Here is a 7,404-nt window from a genome sequence, read left to right on the forward strand (position 1 = left end):
GGAAATGTAAGATGAGAGCAAGAACATTATTATTATTATTAGTAGTAGTAGAAGTAGTATTACTACTAGTAATAACATAATTATATAGTAGTAATTGTGTTATTACAGGAAATATAAGATGAGAGCAAGAACATTATTATTATTAGTAGTAGTAATAGAAGTAGTATTACTACTAGTAATAACATAATTATATAGTAGTAATTGTGTTATTACAGGAAATATAAGATGAGAGCAAGAACATTATTATTATTAGTAGTAGTAGTAGTAATAGCACTAGCAACATGATGATATAGTAGTAATCATGTTATTATAGGAAATACAAGATGAGAGCAAGAATATTATTATTACTAGTAGTAATAATATGATGATGGTAATACATAATAATTATAGTAGTCATGTTATTACTACTATTAGCAATAATAATATTCTTGCTCTCATCTTATATTTTCTGTGATAATATGATTACTACTCTATAATCATGTTGTTACTAATAGTAATACTACTTCTATTACTATTACCAATAATAATAATGTTCTTGCTCTCATCTTATATTTCTTGGAGTCCAGATAGAAACTTGGGATGAGTCTCTATCCTACTACTGTTCTTCTGTATTTAATGTTTGTTTGTTATCTTTTAAAAAAATATTTTACTATGGGCAAGATCTTGTATTAGTAATAACATGATTATATGCTAGTAATCATTATTATTAGTAGTAGTAAAAAAAATAATAATATTCTTGCTTTCATCTTATATTTTCCAGATAGAAACTTGGGATGACTGCTAGTACATAATCATGTTATTACTAGTGCTAATAATAACGATAGGCAGGGCACTGTGGCTAACCAGGGAGCCTTGGAGTCATATATCAGTCAGTCAGTCAACAAGCATTTGTTAAATGCCTACTATGGGCAAAGCACCACATCAAATGCTGGGGGCAGGGGGAGAGGCAAAGACAAAGGCCAAATCCTCCCTGAGTGAGCTTGACAGGCTTCCCAGCCAGGGGAGACAGCATATAAAAACAGAGGTAAACACCAAATAGGTCCAAGATCATTCTGGAGGGGAGACACATGCAGCTAGGGGATGAGGAAAGTCCTCATATAGAAGCTGACAACTTTGACCTGAGCCTTGAAAAAAGTGAAGGAGTCTAAGAGGCAAGGGTGAGAAGAGAGAGTGTTCCAGGCATTGGGGACAGTCTGTACAAAGCCAATGAAATGGGCGATGGATGCCATAAGTGAGGAAGGGTAAGGAGGTCAGTTTCACTAGACTGTAGTGTGAGTCACAGGGACTAATGTGTAACAAGGCTAGAAGGGTAGGATTAGGCTTAGTTGTGAAGTGTTTAAAATGCCAAACAGAAGAGTTTCTATTTGATCCTATGGGTAATAGGGAGCCAGTGGAGTTACTGAGTAAAGGAGTGGAATGCTCACACCTGAGCTTCAGGAAAAATCACCTAGCCACCTATGCAGAGGATTAACTGGAGTTGGGAGAGACTTGAAGTAGGGAGGCCAATTAAGAAGCTTTTACAAGAAAGAGGTGATGCCAGTTTGAACTAGGTTGTGAGTGGACAGAAGGGGGCAGATGGGAGAAATGTTGTGGAGGTAGATGTGACAGAATTGGTAACTGATTTGATATGTGGGGTGAGAGAAAGCGAGTAGTCAAGAATGACACCAAGGTCGAAAACTGGGTGTTTGGAAGAATGGTGGTGCCCTCAACAGAAACAGAGGAAGTCTGGAGGAAGAGTGAGTTTGGGGTTGGGGGTAGGAAAGATAATGACTCTGGCTCTGGACACATGGTGTTTAAAATGCTTAGGGAACAGCCAGTTAGAAATGTCCAGAATACAGCTGGAGACCTGTAACCGGAGCTCAGGAGAGAGACTGGGGCTGGATATCTAGAGCTGGGAGTCATTTGTCTAGAGATAATAATTAAACCCATGAGAACTGGGGTGGTCTCAAAGAAAGAGAGAGCAGAGAGAGAAGAGGGTCAGGGCCCTGGGGTACATCCACAGTGAGGCCGGGAAAAATATAGGTGATGAACCAGATGAGGAGACAGAAGGAATAGTCAGATAGGTAGACCTGATTTCAAAAAAATAATAATGACAACAGCTCAATCTGCATGTCCCTTGAAAGTCTAATTTTAGTCACAACACTCTGGTGATGGAGGCAGTACAAACGCCACTGCATCTTTATAGAGTAAACTGAGGTTAAAGCTGAATGGCTTACCTACAGTCCTACAACTGGCGAGCAGAAAAGGCAAAATGACAACCCTGACCTCCTGATTCTGCAGCCAGCATCTTTCCAATCAGCTGAGCCTCCCTAAGCAAGCATTTAAGTAGGCGCTATCAAGTTGAATTGTTGAAATGAATTGAATTTTTGTTTTCCTTGTTGCCAGCCATTTCTGAGGCTGGGGGATGGGGGAAGGGTGTCTCAGTACTGCCTTGGTAACCTGTGTTTTCTCTGATGGATGCTCCAAATGGGGAAGCCCTGTCTCCCCAGGAAGACTGGAGGCTCCTTGAGGACAGCACCTGAATCTTCTTCTCCTCCTGGCTCCCCCACCACAGAATGAGTGACAGATAAGGGATTTAATATAACTCTGTCAACCCAACTTTCTGGGATCCTCTGGGTCACTTGGAAGTGAGACGCCCTTCTAGGTTCTAAAGGGGGAGAAAATGGGGGAGAACTGTGATAAAAGCTAAAAGTAGCTGGAAGATCAGCTCAATCCTGCCCCCTCCCCAATCCTGGAGGTTGGCCTGGACCCAGCACCAGGTCCCTCCTCTTAGGACTCCTCTAGACTCCTTTAGGTTGTTAAGGAAGAACCCTAGAAATGGATTTCAGTGTCCAGGTGGGGAGGATAGTCAGGGGGAGGAACAAGGAAGGAAGAAAATGTGCATTTATTAAGTGCCTAATACATACCAGACACTGTGCTAAGCCCTTAACAAATATCATCATCTCATTTGCTCCTCATAACAACCCTGGGAGGTAAATGCTATTATGATCCCCACTTTACAGTTGAGGAAACTGAGGCACACGAAGGTTAAGTAACTTGCTCAGGGTCACACAGCTAGTAAACGAAGGCTGCTGTGAACTCAGTTTTTCCTGATTCTATGCCCAGAGCTCTATCCATGGCACCATCTAACAAGGGGCTAAGATAATAAAATCAACATTTGACAGTTATTTATTAAACTCCCAGTATGTTCAGGGAGCTGTGGGAGTGTGAGAAATAATTCATTTGTCTATTCCAATCAGTTTGATACATTACATAAATCGTATAGGGATAGACAGGTTCTTAGAGTGGGCCTCAAACTTTAATGTAGTGTTTACTACTTGTTTACTAAGTTATGAGGCTCACTTGCGCAACCACAAGAATGCTGACAAAGATATCTCCATCCTGTTTTGCTCAAATTTCAGGTCCAAACCCAGCATGGGTGGGATGCCTTGATGCCTTGGAAAGTCCTCTAATTTATTTTTGTACTGCCAGTCCTTTCTCTCTTGTCCAACACAAGCAGGTGACCATCTTGTGAACACTTAGGCGAGATGCCTCATGCTTCACCCAACCTGTGACCACCCTGCTGATATGTCATTTTTGGCCCCCAAGGGCAAGGTCTATCCCCCAGTGAGATTCTGTACTTCACCAAGCCTCTTTGCATTTCTGGAAACCCTATAGAAACCAGGTCCTGGAAGGAGGGGGCATCGAAGATCATGAGGAAGGTCTGAGGTCTACTTCATTAGAGGGGACCGTGGACCCTTTAACAAAGTGCCACTGGCTCAGAACTCTTCCTCAGTCGCTTCTATTGTAAGTTGGACAACTTTAATACCCACAAGAGAAAGACATACACTTGTCTGATGCAACAACCACGTATCATACTATTGGCAGACTAATTTTCCTCATGCAGAGAGTCAATCACGTCATTTGTCTACTCAAAACCCTTCTCTGGCTCTATCTCTATTCCCTAGAGAGCAGACAAACCCTCTTGCCTGGCATTCCAGGCCTTCTACGCTCCAGTGTACCCACCTTTTGGGGAATATTTCTATTCCTCCCTCTCAGTAATCCAGCCAAAACAGACTAATTAAAAAAAAAAAAGCAAGCAAGCAAACTCCGAGAACTTATGCCGGCATACCTTTGCAACTGCTTGGAATGGCTTGCCTCGCTGTCTCTTCATGGGCTGAATTCCTACTCCTCCTTTAAAGACCAATTCTAACGCCACCTCCTCCAGGAGGTCTTCCCTGACTTTCCTCAGTCAGTGATTTCCTCCCTGGGGACTCATACAGCCCTCTGTTTATACCTTTCTGATGAACTAATCACATAATATTGTGTATTATAGCTCTCTGTGTTGCTAAACTGTTTATCTCCCTGAGCACAGGGCTCTGCAGAGTAGGCCCTGACTCAGTTTCTGTTGAACTCAAACAGAAATCAGGGGCCCTTCACCTGTGACACAGACCTCTTGACAAGTCTGGTGAAGTCTGTGGACCCCTCTCAAAATCATGTTTTAAATGAATAAAATAAAATGCATAGCAGTTACACAGGAAACCAATTATACTGAAATATAGTTATCTATCTATCTATTTATATATATTTAATTAGAGATGCCAGCTTAAGAACTTCTGTGAGGGAGTTGCCTGAGGAATATAGAGGTTAAATGACTAGTCCCAGGTTCCATAAAGATAGGAATAGAACCCAGGTTTTCCTGACTCTAAGCCTAGTTAGCCTATGTACATAACATTAGGATGCCCCAATATATTTACTAGAAAATCAATCATCACCAAAGAGCCTATCTGATGTTTAATGTCACTTCCACAGGTTGGTGCCAAAGAACAGCCCCAACCTTCGTGTTCTTATAGTTCTGTCCTCCCAACTTTGGAGGGTGGTTTAAAGTGAGGAAATGAGTCTACATAAGATTGACTATGGAAATATTTGCAGCCAAAGACAGATCCCCTTGAGAACAAGGACTGTATCTCCTTCCTCTATTAATCAGGGGTTTTCAAGCTGGGGTCCATAAACTTGTTTTTGAAAGAAGCCCTTCCCTAGAACTCAGAAATGGATTTCCATTTTGCACTGGTGGAAGCTCCCCCATTCTGAAAGTGGGTATGCATACACCAGAGCATATGGATAATCTGGATAAACCTGCCTCATGACCACTGAGGCTACGCAATCATAAAATCACAGCCTGACACCCATTATAGAACCCTAGAATCACAAATTAAAGGGACTGTCAGAGCTGGGGCACCTAATACAACTTCCCCCCAGAGCAGATAGCCTCTCTACATAGACTTCCTGACAGAGGCTCATCCAAACTCTACTTGGACATGTCCAATGATGGGGGAAGCTCACTCTCTCTCAAGGCAGTCAGATCCACTGCTGGGACAGCTGTGGTTGTTAGAATCCCAGTATCTCCAAGATGAAAGGGGACTAAGGGGGCATCTAGTCTAACCTGTACTTGAGCAAAAATCTCCTCTACAAGAGTATGACAGGTATTGGTCAATAAACAGCAGAGTTTAGCTTTCAGGCATCCAAGAAGGAAGGCTAAGCCTGCTGATTTGGACCTGTCTCTGTTCTGTTTGCCACCCCAACACCCCCTCCCCTTTCAGCGAGGCTATTTCCAACTCCCCCCACCCTCCACTGAATGGGTATTTGCATTTTTTAAAGAAACAGACAGCAAGTGCTCCCTCCCCGGGGCCCTTCATAGTGAGGAGAGAGAAGGGGGATCTTGACTTGAGGGTAAGGACCTACCAGACAATGGTTCCCATCTACCAGCCGAGCGCTCATCCTCTTGGGTGGGCCAAATGTTTCTTCCCCTTTTCCAACACGTGCCCCTCCCTAACTCCCACACTTCCATGTATCCCAATAGGAAATCAAGAGGGCACACAAGAACCAATTCCCCAAAAATGATCAGGAACGACAAGTATATGATGCTGAACAGGTGGCTGGGGAAACGCCTGGAATCTCTACACCCCTGAATTCAGGTAAGGGAGGAGGGGAGGCATTAAAAGCTGGGCAAAGAGACAGGCATTCGTGTAGACCTAGGTTTGAGGTAGAAGTGGGGTGAAATGCAGGAAACAGCCCATAGAAACCATCCCAGTTCCAGGGGTGGGGGTGGAGTGAAATTTAAAGTTTATGAAGAACCTTCTCATCAGGAAGCATGGGCGGGGGGGGGGGGGGGGGAAGGAACTGGGATCATCTACAAAATGAGGGGGTTGGCCTAGATGGTCATTTCTAATTCTAAATCCTATGATCCTGCCATCTGTAAGCAAAGATGATTCCCAGGGCTATTCCAGAAGTGGCTGCAGGGTCTAGGGAGGAGGCATAATGGAGAGGGCAGAACTGGGACAGCAGGGTGCTTTAGTTGACTGGGAGGCCAAAGGACCAAGAGGTAAACGAAGTTTCTGGATTCTTGCCCCTGCAGAGAATCATGGACTGTCAGGACTAGAAGAATATTAGAACATAACTCTGGAATCCAGTCCAACCCCCGTCCTACAGAGGAGAAAACTGGGACCCAAGTTAAGTAACATGTCTAGGGTCACATAGGGAAATAGGGTTAGGGATGGAACTTGTACCCTGGCCTCCCTCCACCACAAGACACTGCTTTTCTTTGAACCTAAGTTTTCAGAAACAACCTCCATCCTGTTAGACGCATCAATTCCTAGCTCTACAAGACCCTAGGGGGTAGCGATGGGGAAGCTGATGGAGGGAAGAGAGAGGTTTTTTTTTTTTTTTTTTTTTTGAGAGAATGGATGACCCCATTACAGTGAACTCCAGGGGGAGACACCCTTGGCTCGGGGTCACCTGAAATACTGGGTAGGTTCCCTGCCCAGTGAGGAGGCTCGTAAAATGAGACTTAAAAGACCACCTCCTCCTCTACAGGGGGGAAATAGAGGCTCGGAGAGGGAAAGGGACCTGCCCAAGGTCACACAGAAAGTCAGTAGCTGAACTGGGACCAGGACACAGGTCTCCTGGCCCCTAGCTTGAGGTGGGGGGTGGGGGTTGGTTCCTGGATGGACAGAAGTTGAACTGAACTCCTGGACTATCGCAGCCTAAGCAAAACCTTACCTGCCCTTGCACACCTGGGCAGGCAGGTAGAGCCCCGCTCCCGATGCCCCCCAGCCAACCCCTTTCCCCTCCCGCGGCCAACTCTGCAAACTCCCCACCTGTTGGCTGATGCTGATGCTGCTGTCTCTGCGGCTGCTATCCGACGCCTGCTATCGCAACTACTGCGCCTGCGTCCCAAGTGCCCAAGGCAGCTCTCCACCCTCACCGCCCCCACCTCCCCAGGCGCTCCTCTTTCTCCCTCGGGGCAAGCCACGAGCCTCCCCCTGGGCCCCGCCTCTGTGCACACACTCACCTTCCCGGGGAGGAGGGACGCGCGGCCTTCTGGGCCATGTAGTCCATATCCCTCGGGAGAACTGAGCGCACGGT

The 7,404-nt window shown here is 45.1% G+C and overlaps 1 protein-coding gene across 2 annotated transcripts in view; it reads right to left on the minus strand.

The window, feature by feature from the left end:
• The window catches only part of PLEKHB1 (pleckstrin homology domain containing B1), a 36,464-nt gene extending 29,265 nt beyond the window's left edge, over positions 1–7,199 (minus strand). The window contains exon 1 of one of the 2 annotated variants that reach the window (XM_027848272.1): positions 7,137–7,199. The gene's annotated coding sequence lies outside the window, so the exon portion shown is untranslated. The remainder of the gene's footprint in view (positions 1–7,136) is intronic. The other variant, XM_027848271.1, reaches the window with a different exon arrangement.
• Between the last annotated feature and the right edge of the window lie 205 nt (positions 7,200–7,404).

This window comes from Vombatus ursinus, unplaced genomic scaffold, assembly GCF_900497805.2.
Source record: "Vombatus ursinus unplaced genomic scaffold, bare-nosed wombat genome assembly UNPS02005659.1, whole genome shotgun sequence".
Lineage (NCBI taxonomy): Eukaryota > Metazoa > Chordata > Mammalia > Diprotodontia > Vombatidae > Vombatus > Vombatus ursinus.